This window comes from Lissotriton vulgaris, chromosome 7 (assembly GCF_964263255.1).
Source record: "Lissotriton vulgaris chromosome 7, aLisVul1.2, whole genome shotgun sequence".
Lineage (NCBI taxonomy): Eukaryota > Metazoa > Chordata > Amphibia > Caudata > Salamandridae > Lissotriton > Lissotriton vulgaris.
The window spans coordinates 957,711,754-957,736,013 of NC_141695.1; the positions used below are offsets into that span (position 1 = coordinate 957,711,754).

A 24,260-nucleotide genomic window follows, 5' to 3' on the forward strand; every position below is an offset into this window, starting at 1 on the left:
ATACATCTGGGAAGGTGAAATATTCAAACGGAGGTCAACAAATCACCACTCAATCGGCTAAAATACCTATTCAGTAGAAAAAAGCACATATAGAGAAGTGATTTGAGACACACTACATCTAATGTTAGTTCTTTAAACACAATGGGCCACACAGATGAAATGACCTAACTATAAGTGTTCAATTCTCGATAGGCGGATGAATATGTAAAACAGGTCATTGTGAAAGGAAGGAAAAGAACATGAAGGCCTAGATGGGCCAGGTTAAAACCAACATCTGATAGTAAATCTGCGATATAATTCAAAATGATGTTGGGCGCCGAAGCTATGGTATATATAGAAATAGCTATGCTGTGTTAAAGATAGCGTCCACACACACCATCCATAAGACATGTCGATAATATTTACCTGAAAAACATACATATGAAGTCACAATGATGCCATACACTTGAACGAAGATATTGAGAATTAAAGATGGTAACCTTAGGGATACTGGTCAGAGATGTACGCTAGAACAAAAGATTAATAATACACATATATAAGAAAGTAAGCCATCATGAAGCTACTTCCACAAGACCGTCAAGAATCGGGTTAAATACTAAAGGTCGAGATACCTTATATTCTGGGCGTCTACTTGTTCAAACAATTCAAAAGTAGGTCCATCCTAGCTGGCGTGGGTTTAGATATGTGGCGATGTAAAAGCGACTAAAAAATGAGGAATGTAAATACAATTAATATTCCACTATTCTAGTATGGACTGGCAGTAGATTTCAAATGTAGTAATTAGGGTTTCTTACCTATAAGGGAAAAATGGTAGCAGAAAATGATATACTGCTATTGGTAGAATGCACTGCTTTATTCATAAAGTCTCGAGGGCCTGTGACTGGGGAGGGATGATGTCAGAGCCCAGCTGGTGATGATACAATCCCCCGGGTGATAATGCACGCTGTAGAGAGTTGGAGAAAACGATTCCACGTTTAATCTGCTGTATTCCCAGCATCAGTGTAAATAAATATGCTGGAGTCAGACTAGAATTGCTGACGGTCAGGGGCGCCCTCAATCGAAATATATAACTTACTTGTGGGGCGTTTGTAGACAGCAGGATATTGCTGCTCCGAAGACTGGCGTGGCAACCGTCCTCCGCCGAGCGAAAAGAAAACAAAAAACTGGCTATTTTTGCCCGGTTTAAATACGTGAAAACTGCGCGGAAAAGACGGGAGGGTGTGGATCATAGAGGTTGACAGTCTCGGGTAGTAAACAAGGAAAAAGGACTTTGCTTGATAGTGTCTAATAGTAGACAGAGGCAAAGTACTACTGATCGTATACTGTTCCAAAATGTCGTTTAAAAAGACGCATGAGTGTAAGTTTGTATATTTAGACTGAGTCCATAGAAATCCAGCATTAAATTAAATATCAAACACGGATATAACGTTTTTAGTTATCAGACGAGATGTACGTGATCCTACAGATACGTTCGGAACCTAGGTTAATGAACTATATATAGCCAAAGTATATAAATCAAAATAAATCAGAATATTATAAGTATTTATAGATTGTGGGCAAAATAATTAAATAATATGGAACTCACATACCAATCGAATGAATGGTTGTACGAAGACCAGCCAAATTGGCAATGTTTTATATAAATAGGAGATAACCAGGGTGTAGCATGTAAATACCCGATAGATGTCAGAGGAAAATACTTATTGTTACAGGTAATATCTATTGTGAGTATTCTATTGTTAGATGATCTAGTCATATGCATCATAAAATAGAGAGGATCTGTATCTCAAGAAACCCAGGAAACAAGTAACTGGGATAGTGCATATATATATATGCCATTTTTATAGGGGTCTAACTACAGATAGAAGCCTGGATGCTATATAATTGCATTCTCCAAAGGAATTTCAGCATTAAGGCCTTTCTTGAAGGTGCCCAAGAAGAAGATCCAGAACACCTCTCTTTTTTTCCTAACTCTATCGCCACCTTTTTGGTCTGGTGATCTAATTTTCTCTAGAATTTGCCATTTAAAATCATCAGGTGTATGATGATTGTCTTGAAAATGTTTAACTAGTGGTGCCGTACTTTTATTAGTTCGAATGGCTGAACGGTGTTCAGTCAATCTAGTCTGTATGGGTCTTGATGTTTCACCGACGTAGCCAAGGCCAAGGCCTAGGTTTTACTCACATATGTTGTTACCTAGCACAGCTGTTACAGTCTCGTAAACCATGCCTGTGTAGCCGCACGGGAGTGTGATAATAACGTTAAAGGTAATGGTAATGGATAATGCATAACCTGCTGTTCGAGGAGACCCTCTCTGTCTGTTAACAGCAATATGTCTACTGCTCATCAGTAAGCTCCTAACCCAGCTCTTTTCCCCACTTAGCGCGGGAAGTACAAGGAGGATATGCATGATCGACGTACAGAGAACGGTAAAGGATAGACACCAGATGACTAGCGCCATCTACCTGAAGCACACGATACAGAGGCGGCAGGGTGAGAGGTTCAGAGGGGAACGTGGCGTGGCACACTTGAACCCCATGCCTGAGGCGTGCATACAAAAAAGTTTCCATGGTACAGGGTGGAGGATCATGACATAGCTGCTGGAGAGTGCAAAATTTACCATTATCAAAGAGGTCCCCCCAGGGCGAATATTCCGTTTACGTGCCATGTTTCTAAAAATGCCTTCTCGCAGCAACACCACATCAGGGTGGCAAGTCAAAGGAAGGAGAGGAGAATATAGATAGGGTGCAGACGTGTGTTTGAGAATACGAGCCCAGCCTGCGTTTGTGCAATCAATTGAGGTTGGCTCCGTCTCACGAGGTACCCCTTTAGACAGTATAGTACCATCCAACAGGATGGGATCAGATAAGGGGTGGAAGGGGGAGGGTCGAACCAAAAATGAGCAAAATGTGCCTGTGCACTGTTGTAATACAACTCAAAGTACGGTTGAGCAAGTGTGTCCCATTGAATACGGGGTTGTTTGCCCCCCCACACCAGTGCAGTCAGTTCTGACCAGAGTGAACAGAAGAAGTGGCGCCCAGGATTGAAAGGGATATTAAGGAATAGATAAAGGAATTTCGGTAATATGACCATTTTAATAAGGGAAATGCGCCCGCCATGGTTAGGGGTAACTCTATCCAGCGGGTGATGCGACTAGCAATGAGTTCCATGGTGCAACCATACTTGAGGCGCATTAGCTCCGTTGTGATCTTGATCCCAAGATATTTGACCTCATCCTTGCACCATACTATTGGATAGTCCATTTCAAAGGGAACAGCAGCATTCATCAAGGGAAAGATTTGCGATTTGGACCAATTTATGTTAATGCCTGATAGGCAACCAAATCCTACAAATTCATGCATATGTGGATTCAAATGATGACGGGGATCTCTTATATAAAGGGTGACGTCATCAGCATATGGGGATATGAGGATGGTGCTTAGCAGACAACGAAGACCTACATGATGGTAGTGCTGTCTACTTCTCGCTGCCAGTGGCTTCATATGAGGGTGAAAAGGAGGGTGGAGAGGGGACACCCCTGGCGGGTGCCGCGGGATAAGGTGAAGGATGGTGAAGCTTGTCCATTAATCAGTACTCTTGCTGTGGGCGATGTGCACAGCAAGCGAATCCAGGAGAGGAAACCTACGGGTAGGCCCGTACATTGAAGCACAGCGAATAAATTATCCCATTCTACAGAATCAAAGGACTTGGAGGTTTCCAGAAAGACAGTCGCCAGGGCCAGCTTGGGATCAACTGTCTGCAAGATGGAAAAAAGGGTGCGGAGATTGTGTGACGTCGCCCTGCTTGGTATGAAACCCGACTGGTCGGGATGGACCAATTTGTCTAGCAGGAGACACAGTTGGTTCGCTAAAAGCTTAGCAAGAATTTTGGTATCTGTGTTCAGCAAAGACAGTGGCCTATAGGACTCTCAATGGTCTGGGGGTTTACCTGGCTTTAACAATGAAGTGATTAGGGCCTCCCTCATGGATGGCAAAAGGATTTGGGTCTCCTGGGCTTGCCGTAAGACTTCCTTCAACACACGGAGTAGTGTTTGATGTATAACTTATAAAAATCCAAAGGCAGGCCATAAGAGCCAGGGGCTCTGCCGACCTCATCTGCATAATAGCCTCTCTTAATTAGTCATCCTCAAAAGGCGCGGCTAAAAACTTAGGTTGTGTGTCCCCCAACCATCCCAAATAGATGTCGTTGAATAAGGGCGTGAAGTCTGGTGGGGAAGTGCGATGCGTCTTATATAAATTCTTGTAGAACGAGGTAAATGTGTGCAATTTGTCATGGCAGTCCCTATGTTGTACGCCGTCCTCATCAACCACTTACAGCACAGAGTTGGAGAAGCGAGGCTGTTTAATCTCTACAGCTAGGGCCCGGCCGGGTCGCTCCACCTCCCCATATCTGCGAGCCGTTAAGTATTTGCCGCAAAATTTCACTTCTCGTCTGCATTGGTAACGTAGTCAGTCATTTTTTCTCGAAGCAGTGCTCTACGATTTCCAGAACCCTCCCTCCACATGTCAGCCTCTATCTACCATATCTCGACCTCGAGGCGTTGCAAGTTACGACTAATGGCCCTAAGGACACCACAGCTCTTGGATATGCCTATGCCACGGACGGTGACTTTAAAGGCCTCCCAAAGTGTGGAAAGAAGGTCTACAGAGCCCTTGTTCCTATCGAAAAAATCTTTGATTTCTACTCCAAGTTCAGCCTGGAAGCCTGTATCTAAAAGGGACTCCGGGAGGAGACGCCAGAAGCAAGGGATGGCCACTGCACTGGAGGGGACTATCTCAAGGCACACGGGAGCGTGGTCAGTGTATGCAAGGGTGAGATGAGTTACAGACTGAATCCAAGGTGCCGCACTCCGGGAGCATAGCCAGTAGTTGAGGCAAGACCAAGTGGCATGGCCAGAGGTATAGTGTGTGCCCTCCCTCCCCGATGGATGTGTACACCTCCAGACATCCACTAGCCTGTGTTCCTCCAACATCCCCAGAAGTGTTTCATGTGCCCTGGTCTAATGGTGAGGCAAAGGGTTGGAGCGGTCCACTGCTAGGTGCAATGCTATATTAAAATCCCCCCCAAATCACATGTGTAGTCCCCATAACCAATATGCGACCCCATAAGGTGGAGAAATAGTGTGGGTCGTCTGGTTAGGGCAGTAGCTACACGCCAGTGCCACTGATTGTGTGCATAGAGTACCCCATACTATACAACTGCAGCCAGAGTCATCGCAGTATGTGCCACCCAGTATGAATGGTGCATTCTTTTTTATCAGAATGACGGTGCCCCTGGAATAGGTGGAGTAAGAGGAGAAGGCGCATACCGAGGCCCATCTGGTGCCAAAACTTGGGGGTGAATGGGGTCTATGTGGGTCTCTTGAAGCAGTGCAATATGCACCTGATGGCGGTCCAAATATGCCAAAATGTGTCTGTTTGCGGGGGTCACAGAGACCTCTAACATTCCATGTAAGCAATTTTATGCCTAAGGTCTTAGGGTGTGTCGCCATAAGAAAGTGAGAAGTGAGGAACTATCAAAAAGGCAAATGTAAGCACTATGGTGTGTACCTGTGTGGTGAGCAACAGACCAAGATACATGTACATCAAGCATGACTGTGCAATAAACATCAAACTCCCCATCAACCTCCATCCCAAAACCACCCCCACCCAGCCCACCCGACCACGCAAAGCATCTGTGCAGGAGCAATAAAGAACAGTCATCATCATTTAAAACCCAGCCCACCCACAACAGCACCACAAACTTGCCAGTATACCACCTCTCCCCCGAAGAGACACAAAAGAACAAAAAAACTGCAGTCACCCAGAAAAACAGGTGTAAGGCCAGTGTATAGCAGTATAAAAGGAAAAAATAACTAACAAGCAGTGGGGAGCTCCCATAAGGGGGGGCACCCGGTAGGCACGAACCCACTCCCATGTCCAGCAATGCTATGTCATACACCCAGGAGGAAAGAGGAGAACCATGTCCTCTCGCCATAGGGAAGACCAGCGGCTTTGGGGGGAGGGGTGCCCGGTGAAACAGTAAATGTACCTGTCCAATGTTCAGAGGATTGGTTACAATACATAAACCAATGAAGGTCACGACCATCAGAGCCACCCAGAGCACTTATCTGAACAGGAACCGTTGCTAAACATTCAGGAGCATGACAGACATAACCTGCGCAGTGGCCAGCTGTAGATGATCATGAGTCCGCCATGTGCCTGATAGGATCAGAGCGCAAGACCAGTGACGTCAGGTGACAGGGAGACCTCCATCATGGTGAAAGTTCAATTGTCGGAAGGCGAGGAGGGTCTAGAGGCCTGATTGCACAGAGATGATTCACCAGCCAGCTTCTTCAAGAAGTCATCAACTTGTTGTGAATTTACACAATTGGTGTGTTTACCGTTGTGAAAGATCTGGAGTTTTGCAGGGTACAGGAGGGCATATTCTATGTTTGCCTTCCGAAGGGATTGCTACGTGGGTAGACATTTACGACGCGCCACCTGAACTGCGAGGTTGAAATCTGGATAAACTGAAAAGGCATTGCCGTCAAATTGCAGAGGTTTTGTTTTGCGAGCTTTCTGTAGTGCCACATCGCGGTCTCTAAAGTTCAACAGCCTGGCAATAATAGGTTGAGGAAGGGCACCTGGGGGCGGGCGCGGCCCCAAGGAACGATGGGCGTGCTCCAAACCAGGTGTTGTGAGAAGGAGTCAGCGCCAAAGCAGCCTTTCAGGAGACCTTCAACATAGTCTTGTAGACGGCCTGTGTTGGTCGATTAAGGTATGCCAACGAGGCGGATGTTGTTTCGTCGTCCGTGCGCCTCGATGTCCTCGTTCATGGCCGCGATAACCTGCAGCATCTAATCCATGGACGTGACGCAGGCTTAAAGTTGAGATGTGGTGTCTTCCGTCTTAGAGATGCGATGTTCGGCCTCTTTAAGTTGTCTGTCGTGCTTGTCGACTTTATGGACAAGAAAGTCAAGGCGGTTGTTCATGGAATCCATTTTGCCAGACAAGTCTGTCAAGCTGTGCTGCTAACTTCGTCCCCAGAGGATTGCGAGGCAGGAGGACCAGGCGCCATGTCAGATGTCTCAGAGTTAACCGAGGTGGAGCGTGTGTTAGCTTTCTTAGAGTCAAACGTCAACCGAGGGTGGCGGACGTCAGTTTTCCCCGTAGCCTTGAAGCCAAAAGAAAGGAGAGTAGACCACAGGATCCCAAGGGCCAGGCACGTTGTCCAGTACCTCCCGTTTACTGAGTGAGACCTTGGAGGACAGGAAAAACAACACAAATGCAGCTGACCAGGGCTTCGCACTTAAATTTCGAATCTCGGCAAGTCCGTAAGACACTGTGCACAAAGAACATCCGGATCTAGCTGCAGAGAAGCTCCACTGCCGAGGCAGATACGAATTCTTATAGGTAGGGATGGTGCACAAAAAGTAGGAGTCCAAGAGAGTTGTAATATTCAAAAAAGTTCTTTTATTGTTCCAATTCTTTAAACCGGCCTCAGCCAGCGCGTTTCGTTCCCGTAGGAACTTCGTCAGGGCTAGAAAGTCTTATATGGGAGTCCCGTATGAAAGCCAGGTGTATTCACCATACACGTAGTCTCCAAGTTGCTGGTTGATTAAGTTTCTTACAGCCTGCAAGGAAGACGTAATATGAAGGATTACGTTAACTCTGTTGTATCAATTAAAGGCAGAGGTAGTCATGTTTCGGACAGACACAAATAACGTAGGAGTTGAATCTGTTTATGCAAAGTAAAATGCTCAGTCAGAACTGTAGTTAAAGGATGCAGAACTGGGGGTAGAAACTGCATATAGGGCAGGCAGATGAACAGAAAGCACGGATACATCTATAATCCCACAACAACAAGTAAATATAATATCCTCCCCGTCTGCAAAAAGACTTTCCACCTCTTACAGCTGTCTTGGCGTCAGTGTACTCACACTCCAAAAAAAAGAGGAGAGGCGTCAGGCTGGCCTGTCAGCCCGCCTGTCCGTGCACAGCTGGGGCGCCACTGGCAAATCCCCTCGTATCTATGAAGGCAGCAGGCAGAGGGTGGTTCGTGAGCTGCGTATAGCGTGCAGAATGGCGAAGTCTTTGGCACACGATGTAAGCAGTGTGATGGCAGAGGCAAGGTCTGGGGCAAATTATGGTGGTGGCTAAGAGTCTGCAGGGCTGGGATGGTGAACAGTCAAAATATCGAGTCCAAAATATCGAATGGACATAATATCGAGTTTTAAATATAAAATGGACAAAATATCGAATGGACAGAATATAGACATCCAATATATCGTTTTTAAGATAAGTAATGTAATATCGAATGTTAAAAATATAGAAAGTTAAAATATCGAAGTATATAATATAGGTTAATAAAATTATCGATTTTTTTAATAAAATCGATTTTTTTATAGTGTTTTTTATGTTATTATATGTGTGAAAAGTGTGTATTTATGTTATAATTAATTTTAATGAATGAATTTTGTTTTTATAATTTTTTGCGTAATTTAATTCTGTAGCGGGTTGTGGGTTTATAGGGGAATAGGGTGGGAAGTAATAATTAATTAAATATGTAAATGTATGTATTGGTATTTATTTTTTATTAATTGTTATTTAATTTATATTTGGTAATTAATTAAATTTTAATAGGTAATTCATTTTAAATAATTGATTAATTGCTAATTATGTTAATTTTACTCATTTATTTTCTGTAGCGGGTTGTGGGTTTATAGGGGAATTGGGTGGAAAGTAATTTAATTACAATTAATTAAATATGTAAAATTATTTATTGGTATTTATTTTGAATTAATTGTTAATTAAGTTTTTATGGGTAATTAATAAAATTTTCATTGCCAATTAATTAAATGTAATTGATTAATTGCTAATTATGTTAATTTTACTAATTTATTTTCTGTAGCAGGTTGTGGGTTTATAGGGGAATAGGGTGGGAAGTAAATTATTTATAATGAATTAAATAATTAAATGTATTTAATTGTATTTAATTCGAATTAATTGATAATTCATTTTTAATTATTAAATAATTAATTGTTAATTTGTAATTAATTTGTAATAAAAGGTAACTAATTGTAATAATTAATGTTAATTAGTAATTTTAATAGATTAATTATTATATTATATTAAATTGGTAATTACTTTTAAATACATTTTTATAGATATTAATTTATATATTTTTAAATAATATATGAAGTATTTCATTTCCCTAATGTTGCATTCTCTGGAGTGGGAATAATCATTTTTTACCTCAATGCTATCCAACGCTTTCCCTACTGTTGCACTCTTTGGAGTGGGAATAGTAATTTTTACCCCTACGCTATACAACACTTTCCCTACTGCTGCACCCACTGGAGTGGGAATAGTAAATTTTACCTCTACGCTATCCAACACTTTCCCTACTGTTGCACCCACTGGAGTGGGAATAGTAAATTTTACCTCTACGCTATCCAATGCTTTCCCTACTGTTGCACCCACTGGAGTGGGGATAGAAAATGTTACCTCTACGCTATCCAACGCTTTCCCTACTGTTGCACCCACTGGAGTGGGAATAGTAATTTTAACCCCTACTCCATCCAACGCTTTCCCTACTGTTGAACTCTTTGGAGTGGGAATAGTAAATTTTACCTCTACGCTATCCAACGCTTTCCCTACTGTTGCACCTACTGGAGTGGTAGTAGTAAATTTTACCTCTACGCTATCCAACGCTTTACCTACTGTTGCACCCACTGGAGTGGGAATAGTAATTTTAACTCCTAGCTATCCAACGCTTTCCCTACTGTTGTACTCTTTGAAGTCGGAATAGTAATTTTTACCCTTACGCTATCCAACGCTTTCCCTACTGTTGCACCCACTGGAGTGGGAATAGTAATTGTTACCCCTACGCTATCCAACGCTTTCCCTACTGTTGCACTATTTGGAGTGGGAATAGTAATTTTTACCCTTACGCTATCCAACGCTTTCCCTACTGTTGCACCCACTGGAGTGGGAATAGTAATTGTTACACCTACGCTATCCAACGCTTTCCCTACTGTTGCACTATTTGGAGTGGGAATAGTAATTTGTTCCCCTACGCTATCCAACACTTTCCCTACTGTTGCATTCCTTGGAGTTTGAATAGTAATTTTTACTCCTACGCTATACAACGCTTTCCCTATTGTTGCACCCACTGGAGTGGGAATAGTAATTTTAACCTCTACGCTATCCAACGCTTTCCCTACGACTGCAATCTTTGGAGTGGGAATAGTAATTTTTACACTTCCTCTATTGTACAGTAATAATATTGGATATTATTTAATTATATTATGTTACTATATATATATATATGTTTTAACAACTATGATTTAAACATTTTTTTATAACTTTCATTAATTATTTAATTATTATAAGTTAATTTAAGTATTTTTAAGTATATTTTAGTAATTAATCTTTAATATCAATTTAATTTAACATTATTTTTAATAAAGTCGATATTTTTATAAACTATATTTTAGTAAACGATATTTTTTACTCGATATTTTTGTACTTACCTATTTGTAGATACAAACTCGATATTCTGTCTGTCGATATTTTGTCAACGATATTTTTGATAGTCGATATTCAGTCCCTCGATATTATGTCAGTGATCCTCAGCAAAGGCGCAGAGCAGCAGGCTGTCGCAAATCCGCCTCGAGGCGCTGGTGACACAAATGCGGTGCCGAGGGAGAATAGTAGTTCAAAGCACTGCACACAGCGCGAACAGGGAGAGCAATGTTGTTCCTCCTCCGGCGTGATAAGGAGCAGTTATATGCGGGAGGAAGTACGTCGCAAGTCAACATGGCGGGCATCCAACCCCGGACCCAGACGTCCTGTCACTCTGGAGGGGGTCCGGAGCAGAGCCACCGCACACGTCGCTATGGTGAAGCGTGCAGGGGAGGTTGGAGCGCGCAGGATCTGGTGCGCGGCTCACCTCCTGGGAGCAGGGCCGGTATGGTGAAGGTGCGGGTTGGCTCCGAGTGGTCCTGCCAAGGCAGATGGACAGTCCCCGCAGAGGCCCTAGCGGCCTGGCACCTCGTGGAGGTCTGGGGAGTATAGTAGTGTTCATGGCCCAGCAGCAGCCCAAGCAACAGTGAGCGCTCGCAGGCCAGGGAATTGGGCGGCACAGCAGCTCTTCAGGCAGCAAAGCAGAGGCGGTAAATTGTCCCACAGGTGCTCCTGGGGATCTCAGGCACCAGAAGCAGGTATCAACGAAGAGAGAGGACAGGCATATATCCGGATTTATGTCGGATTTTTTCACAGGGCGTCCAGAGCCTTACCAGTGTGCTGGCCATATTGGATGTGCGCCACCTAGCACCCCCCATAAATAAATACGTTTTGGCTTAAGAGCCACAGGCCAATGTGGCAATAATCTGTTCTTCATCCCTTTGATGTGAGATGTTTTGGACTGTACATCCTTTGTTAGTTTTTAACTCTGATGAAATCATTTAGCTTGCACTTTCCATAAAATGCCATTACTGCAACGAGATCTATTACAAGCTTTGTTGATGCAAGAGCAATAAATGCAACTGCCGGATCAAGGACACCTACATTGAGAACTGGAGTATGCATAGAAAAAAAATATATATTTTTGCGGAAGTTCAGGTGAATGCTAGGAGTCGTACAAGAGTTAGACACACCTACCCCCAGCCAATTCGGGCATAAGCTTTAACATTGGGATGCATACTTCAGCAAACGTTACCAGTGATAATTCTGCTGTCATTTGGCCAAACAGTGATATCTTCACTGTCACTTTTATCAACAAGTTTAAAGCCATTAAGCATTATTAGTGATTTGCCTAATTCGACTTTTGTGAGGTTTTCATGTTTTTATCCAATTTGCATAAAAAGATGCTTTCTCAGTGGTCTTCACCATTTTACAAATGCTGTATTATTTTAGAATAATATGCATTTCCAATTTACCTTAATGATGAGATACTCACATCGATAATTATTTAGGTTTTATTTCAGAATCTTTTGTTCCTAGAAGGTGCATTTATTGCATGAATATGACATTTGCATGTAATGTATGCAGGTAATTTAAAGAGTTTTCCTTTCATATTACCTTGTTCAAGTCTTTACGTTCCAGGAAATATATGTCATAATTTCTAACATAATTAGCTGTGGAAAACGTTCTAAGATGTGCAGCTTTTCTTCTGTTCAAGGAAGGATAATAATGGACATTATGAATACAGCAAGCGATAATAAGATTGCCAATCGAAGGGTGATATACCTCTGTTTAGCTACATAGAGGTAGAATGACAGATGAATAGGAAAACACATACAACAGCATATAGAGATTCACTGCAAAAGGGCCGTTATGGAATGTTTTTGTAGATATTATGATCATTCACTTCTCAATATTGAATAAAACCTGAAACGAAAAAAGCTGTTGAAAATCTAGAACGCTTAAATTTGACGGTTAGGGAGAGCAGTGTAACTCTATATCCCACAATGCACTGCTGAAGACCCCCACCCCCATCCCCAATTAACGCTGCACATGACATCACAAATGAGATAATTAATGATTCACTGCTGAAATCATAGAAAATCCTGGGGCCTCATTCATGAAAAGTGACGCATCGCTGCGTGAAAACAGCGATGCGTCACTTTTCACTGCGCACTCCTTACGACATTCCTGATGCGTCATATTTAATGTATGACGCATCATGTCGCAAGGAGTTACAGATACGTCAGTATTTCTGACGCATCTGTAAGCGCAAAAGTGACGCATTGCTGGAGTGTGTCACAAAAGTGAAGCAACCCCAGCAATGCATCCTTTCACATGGGGAAAGCCCCATGTGAAAGGGCTTGCTTCAGTCTTACGCCTGCTGTGAGGCAGGCACAAGATTTTGACGCAACAGCATCCTAAAAGTGACGCAGTGAAATCTCATAGATTTCACTGCGTCACTATTACGAGGCTTTTTGCGGGGGAACACCCCCTCTGCATACATTATACCTGACGCAGGTATAATGTGGCGCAGGGGTTTAAATATGGCGCAACGAGGCGCATTTTTTACACCGCTGGTGCGTCACAAAAAGTGACGCACCGGCGGCGCAAAACTAATGCAAGGCCTTCATAAATAAGGCCCTTGCTGTTTAAAATAAGTGTTTTTTCCCCAATAATAATACAGAGACTAAGGGGCAGATTTATGTTAACTGGCGCATCCCCAGGGATGCGCCAGTTAACATGCGCCACAGTGCGCCACAGCTCCGCCAGCCATGGTGCGCCGCATTTATAATGTGGCGCACCATGGTGCAAAAACGGCACAGATGCGTGACGCATCTGTGCCGGAAATGTGTCGCATTGCTGGAGTTGCGTCGCAAGCGCGACGCAGCTCCAGCAAGGCTCGGGGGTGCCCCATTTTAACAATGCTGCGTCAAGACCTACGCCTGCTTTAAGCAGGCGCAGGCTTTTGACGCAGCATTGGCTTAAAATTGACTGAGTGAAATCTCATAGATTTCACTCAGCCACTTTTGCGAGGCGCATCTGCCCCGGAACCCCCACCCTGCGCCGGAACGCCCACAAGCGGCGCAGGGCTTTACAACGTGACGCATCTGCCTAGATGCGTCACGTTGTAAATCGTTCGTAGGGATGCGCCACGTTTACGCCGCCTTGCGTGACGCAACAGCGGCGTAAACGTGGCGCAAGGGCCTCATAAATCTGCCCCTAAGGCTGTACCAGCATTAGAACATGAATAGGTGTCCTTGCACACATAAAGCATTAGTCATTCAAATTATATTCCATTCAAAGATGAACCATAAAAGAAAAAAAACAAATACATACGATAAAATAAGATCATAAACAATCCAATATTTCGTCATAACATACAAAAAATAGTTTGTAAATTCACAGCCCTGCCATTCAAGTAAAAAAAAAACACCACATTGAGAATTAAAACTGCATTACAATTATTAAAATGTCACTTGAGTCAAAAATCTTATATTTACAGATTCCTCCAAAAATATGACAACTGCAGTACAGGTAACAGGAGTATTTAATTTCTGTAGCGATGTAAAAACAGGTTTACATTGTGTAAAATTAAGCTGTTTCAATAGAGTAGTGATATAGAGTTTCCAGGGGTTTCAATGTGTCAATTACTTTGCTACGAAAAATTCACAGAGGTAAATTAACGCTAGGGTCGAACTTTTCTGAGGAAACTACTAAGAAATGTACAACATTTAAACGAAACCTTGTCAGAACAAATCTATGAAGTACATAACTGCCCATCACAAGATATGACTGGATGCCATAAGGTACGTCTCATGTCTGTCATCTTTTTCTGATTAGTAGGCTCCCTGGCTTCCATTCAGGTCTGGCGAATAAGATTTTAAAATCTCTTTTACTTAGGCCTTGCAAAGTTTCGGGATTTCAGAAAATGTCGGCATACTCAAATCATTACAGATTTTCTTAATATAGGACATCCAAGGTATATGATCTACCGCATACAATGTTCCTGGTTAGTGCTGCTGCTTGTTTGGACCATATGGAGAGCCACAATATCAAAGGTGAAAGTTTGATCCGATCTTCAATGTATGGCGTGCCCAGTTCCTGAATACAAATAGAATTGGTACAGCTAGATGGCTCAGCCAACAATCCTTTTGGCCACTGATTTTCTGTTGTCTGTAAATTATTGACATTTGAGTAGCTCCAAATGCATTCTCCATAGGAAGCTGCTGACACGCACTTATCTGTATAGAAAGTTGTCATTTCCCGAAGAGGCTTTATACCACGCCAAACAGCGAATTTAAACACTGGCAAAATGCATTCATCAAAACATAACCGCCTCGTTTTCCTCAGATGACACCAGTTATTCAAACGGTCAAAATTCAGCCCTACATAGGAGAAGGTGCCAATATTAACAATCTTTTTACCACTTAGGGTATGGGAACATGACTTTTGTTTGGCTGGACCAACAATATTGTATAATGTTTACTGTGATTGACACTTATAACCAGCCGCGACCGGTAGTGGGAGTACCAGCCGGGCGGTGACGTGGGGAGGGGGAGGGGCAGGGGGGGGGGGTAGTAATGTATGGATTACGGACTTTAACAGGTAAGTAAACATATAAATACATAAAAACGAATTTTGTTGCATGCACTGCATCACCAAATGCGATGCAGTGCGCGCAATGAAATCCGTTTTATGTATTTATATGTTCACTTACCTGTTAAAGTCAGTAATCCATACATTACTACCCCCACCCTGCCCCTCCCCATCCCCACGTCACCGTCCGGCCGGTACTCCCAATACCGGCCACGGCTGCTTATAACTACGTACTCCATAAAGTTGACAATATTATCCCAGAGATATTGTTTGCCGGAACCCGTACTTGCCAATAAAATGACATCATCAGCTTAGAGCAGAAGAGGTAAAGAACTAGGTCCTATTTGGGGCATATTTATCACCTTTTCTTCCACAAATTTCTTGGTACTGTTCATATATAGAATGAACAGGAAGGGGGGCCAAGATGCACCAATGCCTCACCCCGACTAATCTCAAACAACTTAATTTATTCTCCGTTTCTAACCTAACGGACACAAGCCATAGTGCCTTTACACAACAGTCTAAAAAATGGACCACAGAATCTCTGATCCCCATCTCACCCATGAGTGCCTACAACTTAGAGTGAATAACATTGTTGAAGGAACTCGACAGATCCATAAATGCTAAGTAAATTGATCCATTTTTAGCTGCGGTGTAGTTGTTTACATAAAGGTTTAAGTTCAGTCATTGTCTTATGGTTCCAATACCTTCGCGGAAGCCATATTGAATGTAGCAAATATTGTTGTGCTCCTTCGCCCAAATAGCCAGAAAAACTACAGGAGACCTAGAACAGTCATTAGATTAATAATAATGATACCCTATAGAAATAGCAGTAATTTTAGTGTGCAAAGGAGAGGGGGATGCCAAGATTGGTAAGACCCTTTCGAGAAAATAAGCTGATCTAAAATTACCCACCACACAGTCATCATATGGCTGAGATACCCGCCACCCCCTCTCAACACAATCCCCAAGAATTGGGAAACCGGAAACAGTTCTTGAACTTTTGGAAGGCGGGAAGGGAGTTACCCTTCCCGGCCGTATTTATTAAAATATGAAACAAAATAAAACATTAAAATAACAGTTTCATATTATGTACAATTTCATTTCCACATTACGATGTTTGGCTAACCTTAACAGATCTCTAATACAAAGGTTCTCCTAGCCGAACTAACATCCTACAAAACATTTGACTTGAAATTGTACATCCTAACGTTAAGGGCCAACGGCAAGGTCGTAACCGGTGTCAGATCCCTAAACCAGAAATACCCCCCTCACCTGTGAGAGGAGCGACCGCACAGAGGCGTACCTCAAGTGCATCTACCAATTTCCCTTTGTACTTGACGGGGGCCCCAATAAACTCGACGCCATTTAACGGTCGTTCGAGGACTCGTGTGAGGTGTCTAAAAGGTAGCGTAAACCCCCTCCCGCACCCCACACAACTTACCCATCTGCCGTCGCAGATGTCCTGGCCCCGGGAAATTCCCCAGGAGGGGCCGTAGCCCCTCCTATCCAGGAAGGGGCCTTGACCACCTTTCCTTTCCTTCCGGCGGCCTCTCCCTAGACAGGACCGCCTCCCCGTTGAGGGGCCAATTGGCCACCTCCCCCGAGCGCTCCCATCCGTAATGGGTGACGCCCCCTCATAGGGATCTTCGAATTACTGCTCACCGATCATGACCTTACCGCCACAGGCCGGATAGTTGACCGGCTATCCGGACCCCCCACAAAACACTCCTACCTAAAGGTCATGCTGTAAACTCCTTAACCAGGCTATGAAGTCTCCTATGAGTAACTCGTTCCCCACCCGGGACAAATGAACACCGTCCCCCAAATACATACTGTCCCCTTTGATACAACCATGCGAAACAGAATGCAGTGTATTTGAACGAAACAATCTACTCACTTTGTTATTTATCTTCCTTACTGAATGATTCAGAGCAGTAACCGAAATAGCCCCCCGCCACACTTTCCGTGGGATCATATGGGACCATGCAATTGTGCACCCTGGAACTCTTCTTGCCAACCAACTTACTGTGGAAAGCATTGCCTCAAGAAGAAGTCGTCTACCAGTGGCCACCAGATCGTTACCCCCAAGATGGACTATGATTATAGACGGCGGTGACCTCGTCCGCTCTAACAAACCCTCAAAAAAGAATTGAAACTGGTCAATACAGAGCCCGCCCTTTCCGTAGAAGGACACCCTGTACCCGTATTCCCCAGCCACGTGACTCATATCACCTGCTTTGAATACGTCCGCGGCACGCCTCACATATGAGTGGCCCACGACCCACACCTCCTTATTCGCAGACGGTGATTTCTGACCGCTGGTCCCCAGGAGTCGGGTCGACTGTACAGTCCGCCCCGCTTCGTAAGCTTGCGTAACTGAAAATCAAACAGAGACAAGAAGCGTGAGTATATCATTACAGCTTCACAACATGTGCAACCGCACATACCTTTTATAACAGTTAGAGGACCAACGCCCCACACGTTTTACTTGCTCCACACTCAGACCCCTGGCTGTAGCCTCAGTAGCAGCCCCTATCCGAAAGGAATGGGTCCCGAACTCGCCGGGGTTCAAGCCCGCGGCCGAAATAGACATCGCAAGCACCCTCTGGAACTGAAACCTCGTCAGTGGGGTGGCGTCAGCGTGTCTCAAGAAGGTCCCCCCCCATGCTGCAACCCTCTGTGCCAAATATTCCTCTACGCATACCACAGGGCACATGGAAGACCCGGGGATCCTCTGAATGATTACGCAGTCCCCGATTGCTCCTTGATCGGATTTGGACCTAACAAATGAGACCGTCATCGTCCCCCCCCCTGACCTGAATGTGCTCCCGGCACAATCCCCCCATCGTATCCCGCTTGTTCTTTGCCACTAATTCGCTTATCCGCATAGCCCCATGGAATGCTAGTGCAAATGCGGCTCGGAACAATACCGCTTCATACTGGGATGAACACGTTGCCGGGAGCACAGACAATAACCGGGTCAGCCTGTCCAAACCTATCGGGTGCCTCTCATCTACTCTGCGACCCTCAAGGCGTTGCCACCCACGTAGCGCTTTCTGCACAACGAAAGACGCTGTCGGGTCCTGGATCCCATGAGCCTTTGCCATAAAGGAAATGGCGGCCCGATGCCTCTGGGCCGTAGCTACTGATTTGCCTGCCTGATGTAAAGAGAGCAGAAATTTCACTACAAACTCTTCCTGACCCCAAAGCTCCCCCCTAGCAGTACCCGAAAAGGCCCAATAGGAACGGAACGCCCCTTCATATGCCTTCCTCCTCCTGGGTGCTAAACTCTCTCCCACGAGGTTTTGTAGTTCGGGGCACCGAGAGACCAGAGAGCTTCGGGAAAGGGTGCCGCCACCGGGTCCGCTGTGGGCAGAAAACCCCAGAAGGCCTGCATACGGAAACGAGAAAGCGCATCAGCCGCCTGGTTCATCACCCCCGGCACATGTCTTGCCCTAAACAGTACATTCAGTTGCATGCATAACAACACAATTTCCTTGAGCAGTCTCAGAATCAATATGCATCGTGCTGCCTGACTATTGATACACTCAACCACGGTCATGTTATCAGACCAGAACACCACAGAGTGATTACGGAAACCCCCGGGCCACGTTTTCAGGGCCACCAAAATAGGAAAAAGTTCGAGAAAAGCAATGTTACTCGTCAACCCGCACTCATGCCACCATGACGGCCATTTTTGAGCCGACCATTGTGTACCAAATATGGCACCAAAACCTATACTCCCCGCCGAATCTGTCCAAAGCCCCAGCTCCTCGGAGGACACCGCTGGTTTGTTCCAGACAATTCGACCATTGAAATCCGCCAGAAATGCCAACCAAATGCGCATGTCCTGGCGAACCTCTGCCGAGAGTCTTGTGCGGTGATGTCCTTCCTTCAGGCCGACCATGGCTTGTGCAATCGAGCGGGAAAAGGGGCGCGCCATTGGTATCACTCTTAGGGCAAAATTCAACTGACCCACCACCTGTTGCAATTGATGCAGGTTTACTTTTGCTGCACGAATACATGTCTCAAGGGATAACCTGAATTTCAACACTTTTTCCTTGGGTAATCGAAAACAACCTTCTACCGAGTCGAGCTCGATCCCCAGAAACTCGATCAAGGTCGAGGGACCCACAGTCTTACCTGGCGCCAATGGCACACCAAATCGATTCATTAAGACACAAAATTCATGTAAAGCCTGTCCACACTCAGGATCCTCGGCTGCCCCCAAAAACAGAAAGTCATCGAGATAGTGCATAACATGTTGAAAACCTGTCTTCCTTGTGAATACCCACTGCAGAAAACAACTGAACTTCTCGAAATAGGCACATGAAATCGAGCACCCCATTGGCATACATCTATCCATGTAATAGCGACCCTGAAACATGAAACCAAGACGCTGATCGTCTGGGTGTACCGGGAGCAACCGGAACGCTGACTCGATGTCTGATTTCGCCATCAGCGCCCCGGGCCCCAGGCGATTCAACATGGCTACGGCCTCATCGAAAGATGCGTACCGCACTGAACACACTTCCGGGTCTATCGCGTCATTCACGGAAAGACCACGTGGGGCTGACAAGTTATGTATCAGCCGAACCTCACCCGGGTCCTTCTTGGGGACCACCCCTAGAGGGGAACAAACAAAGTTAACAACCGGTGGCAAATCGAATGGACCGGCGACACGACCTCGAGTCACCTCCTTCCCAATCTTTACCTGTACCACCGCCGCGTGCTGCAAGACCGATAGTTGATTCTTACAGTTTGCTACACCCTGAAAATCCCCCACTGGGATGCGGAAACCATATGTGAACCTGTTTCGCAACACCCCAGCGGAAGCATAATCCGGGTATTCGTTGAGCCAAGGAATCATTGCCATGGTATCAATCGGGGTAGGTAAAGGCGCCCCTCGGACTATATTAGACCTGTTTGGTGCCTCCCTTACCACCGTTATCACCCGTTTTGGCTCTGCACAAGGACTCAGGATGGGATGGCTGCCCACACCCCCCACACTCATGTCTGAATTTGCATGACCCCTGGGGCCTCGTACATTTCCCTCTGTTAAAATTCCAACAGATCCCCCTTTTCCCTGTGTTGCCATTCGGCTTCGAGTGGTACTCGTTACCTGCACCCGTCCGAAAGGGTGTCCCAGAGTTTTGGCGGGAAGATTCCCCTCCGTTACTCCCTACCAATGGTACCTTCAACATTCCTGTACTCTCCATTTTTTGCCATGACACGGAGTCGTAACAATCCCAAGTCAACAATGGGTTGTGTTCCTTAGCTTTTCTAAAAAGATTGTCATAGCAGAACCACTGATTGCCCCCATATGCCCCAGAATACTCCATAATACGTGACTGATAAATAGGTAACTCGGTCAGCAACTCGGGCCTGCGCTCGCCCATGATGGAGGTAAATATGCCCCACGCTCTGCCCCAAGTACCAATGTTCTCGTCAACCTTAAAGGCGGCCATTTTTGCGCGCCAAACACTCGGATGCATGAGCTCCTTTTGGCTCTTCACATGCTCTATCTCGTAATGGTCGGTAAGCAATGAAAACATGTTTACATACTTATCCGCCCAAATCAATTCCTTAATTTCTAGTGGGACATGCTGGGCAATCTTCTCCCTCCGAGAAGGTACAGACCCCTCCCCCGCAATCGGCAATGGCCGCTTACCTGAAGTAGACCCTGCGCTTGTCGCCGAACTTGGGCCTGCTGTACTTTCAGCCGCCGGAACCTGTGGGGGAACAGTAGATGTTGCCTTCGCAGCCTCCCTAGATTCCCGCAGTTGCCTCATTACTGCCCGGGCGTCGTCAGCCGTGGCGCCCTCGCTATCTTTTCCCAACCACGCTGCCAATTGTGCCGCCAACTCGGGGGGCATATCGTCCCTGTTCACGGGGTGACCACCACAGGGATTGGATTCCCCTCTTTCGGCACCGGGATTGGCTCCTCACGTGGGGTATCGGGAACCGGGGTGTCCCCCCCAAGTGCCCCCCTTCGGGGCCTCTTGCTTCTTCCACCGGGGACTGCTCCCTGCAACGGCCGTTTCGTTCCTCCTTCCCCGTCCTTAGAGTCTACCTTTTTCTTTAAATCGGCTATCTCCTTCATGAGCATGCGGAGCATCTGCTCGGTACCGACCCGCTTTCCGACTTTCTTGGGCATCCTCAAAGGGGATATCTGTAAGACAAAAGAAAGATTACAACGCTCCAAATTGGCTCTTCGTTCCGTCTCGAGCTCACGTGCAGCGGGGAGGTGCAGCTTCAGAGCACAGGAACAAGAGGATGCTTTCTTGGCTTCCGCTCCTTTTATCTGTCTTCAGGGCGGGCGTAAACCCGCCCCCGCCTGCCTCCGAGGGCGTGGCCGGCCGCGTCGGTGTCTAGGCCAGCCCATTCTAGGGCGGGAAAAAGGCGCGCCCCGGCTACGCCGCTTCGGGCATACCAGCCGAGACTCGCCTCCCGCCCAAGATGGCTTCCCGGGGGGATCGTGGTACTCCACCATACGTTCGGGGGGACCGAATGGTCACCCCTTTCCATTCTTTATCTCTCAATCAATTGAACACATCATACCATATTAGTTACCACCAAAAGACCTGTTGCTCTTAACAATCTGTTCCTCACCCAATGCTTAACTTTATTGCATAGCGCTCTTCATCTTTCTCCTTGATCCTTGCAGATGGGTAGAAGGTTCTTTGGGATGAGTACATATGGTGTGACTTCAAAGAGTAATTGGTGGCAATTACTTGCCAATGCAGTGTCCAGTTTCACCTGGCTATGCTGAACACAAGGTTGTGGGAGTTGTTCTAATTATGTTTGGTTGCTGTGCAAAGAGAACCCCCAGTTTGACTACCTACTTTGAAGCATATTAATCCTAAATTAATTCTCCCCCACATGGTCCTGCTTCTTAATTGATTATTTTTGCATTAAACCAAAGCAAACCATTTCCTAACAGCAGACTACAGGGCTTCAAGTCTATTAGAGACTCTATTAACTGACTCCATCACCAGAAGCTCTAATGACTGGTAATTATTGTTACCCAAGGGTTTCTGGGGTTGCCGCCTCAAATTCTATATCTACACAATCGGGGCCGAAACACCTTGTGTTTGGTCATGTTTCTCAGGGGGATTTAAGTGTGGGGTCCCCTGTATTGAACTTTTTTTGCCTTCTCATACAGGTATCTGATTTGGATTACTTAGGGTTTAGCACTAAAGGATCAGTAGATGAGGCGGGTTCAATTGTCAACAAATCACTCGTGACACATGTGCCAGCCAAACCCAAAGCATCTACGGTGCTAACTGCTGACACTGACATTGAACAACTGTAATATGGTGCCACTGCCAGGGCCTGAACGATTACTGTTGTGTCTGCTGCACGTTGTTTGGTGTTTATACTCTCCTCAACCTTATTGACCTCTTTGTTTATAGCACCCAAGTCATTTGTTAGAGAGGTCATGATACTTGTTGCTGAAGAGCTGGACTTAACCACTAAGGAAATAGCTGTTTTTCTCTTCCCCATCATCATAACAACAGGCTTGGCGAAAAAGTGACGTGCGAAAGGGGGGGTGGTCCTGTCCAACCGATTTCAGTCTCTAACGGGCTGAGATGGGCCTATCTTGCCCTGGTCTTCACCCGGGCAAAGCCTGAGGGCGACCTGCACTGCCGGCAGAAACACGCTTGTTAGCAACAGAGCCTCACCTTCTCTTCTCTCAGTGACAGTCAAGTGAAGACTGGGACAGCAAACCCTCAGTATGCCCCCAGACTGATGAGGACAACAAAAAGCAGGCATAAAATGACAATAAACAGATGTATTCAAACAACTTATATGGACATACTAGATATCCCTATAGATCTTTTGTAAAAGAAGCAAGACTACAGTACTAATAACAATTACTTGGTAACCCTATAGTTTCTCAGGTGCGGTCTAGAAGATATTGTTATACCCGCAGCTGTATATTTTCTGAATGGAAATTAACACGCGATGATGCACGCTTGCGACCACTCTTTATTTCCACGTTCATAGACGGTTACAAAATCCTTCTTGGATAGAGGTATGGTATACTGAAACTGTTCATTAATTCCATCCAGTTTCATCAACGAGCACAAAGACATTGAAGATTAAAAAATTAATGTTATATGAGGAGTGCATTAGAACCATTAGGACGGGGTCTCTTTGCCGACTCTGAAACACATAAACGTTATTAGGCAAAATTAAAGAGGTAAAGTCAGGAAACGTTTGGAGTGCTAATAATTGGCATTTATTTAGGAAGCGCTAGCTGAGTTTAGCAGGGATTCATTCAGATATGAGAATGGCGAGGGGAAATTGTGGAATTCCCACCTTGCCTGAGGGTAAGCATGGGCGGAAAATCCGTTTCGCTCGCGGATTTTGCGGATTTTCGGTAAATTCGCAATCCGCGAGATTCGCGAATCTCCCGCAAAATCCGCAAATCCGCGAGCAGCGGATTTTGCTCGCACTGTTCGCACTGTTCGCGTGAGTTCGCGCCCCGCGAATAAGTGCAAAATTGCAGAAATACGATCTTAGCAAAACTGAAAGTAACTACTTACCAGGTTCAAAAGTTCAGGCTCATCATTAGTAGCCATTTCCTGTAGTGCTTCCTGAGGGGCCCCTCCAGAGTTCAGTTGCCAGTTGAAACTATTATGTGACCCTGCTCTGAACCTCAGAATAGTTACACATATGCCACAAAGGTCCTGAATTACAGCTAAGGGAGACAAGCAGGAGCCAGGCTGGAAGTTCAAATCCATTAATCAGCCCCTAATGCATTATTGTCAGTTGGGGCAGGGCAGGTGTTGTAACTAATTTTGCAACAATGAAAGCACTTAGCAAGTGCAAAAGATCACTAATCAGGAAGCACTAAGGAAGCAGGTGCCAGCTAAAAAAATATTCTGTGACACATTAATCAGCCCCAAATTAATTCAGGTCACTTGAGGCAGGGAAGGTGTGCTTGCGTTGCCACAATAATGTACACTGACTGGACAACTAGAGGGTGCTGTGATGAAACAGAGGGTGGCATGGGTGGGCCAGAGGGTGGCATGAGTAGTCAGAGAGTGGCAGTGGTGACAGAGAGTGGCAGTGATGAAGAAGAGTGTCCCAAACAGGCTGGACACGTAGAAACAACAAGTTCGCGAAACTTGCGACCCGACAGGTAAGTTCGCAATTTGCGACATTGTAAAAAACCCTCGC

At 45.3% G+C, this 24,260-nt stretch overlaps 1 protein-coding gene across 1 annotated transcript in view; it reads left to right on the forward strand.

Annotated features, from left to right (window-relative positions):
- Positions 1-24,260, forward strand: part of LOC147702816 (gamma-aminobutyric acid receptor subunit alpha-1) — a 536,635-nt gene that overhangs the window by 370,345 nt on the left and 142,030 nt on the right. The window lies entirely within an intron of this gene.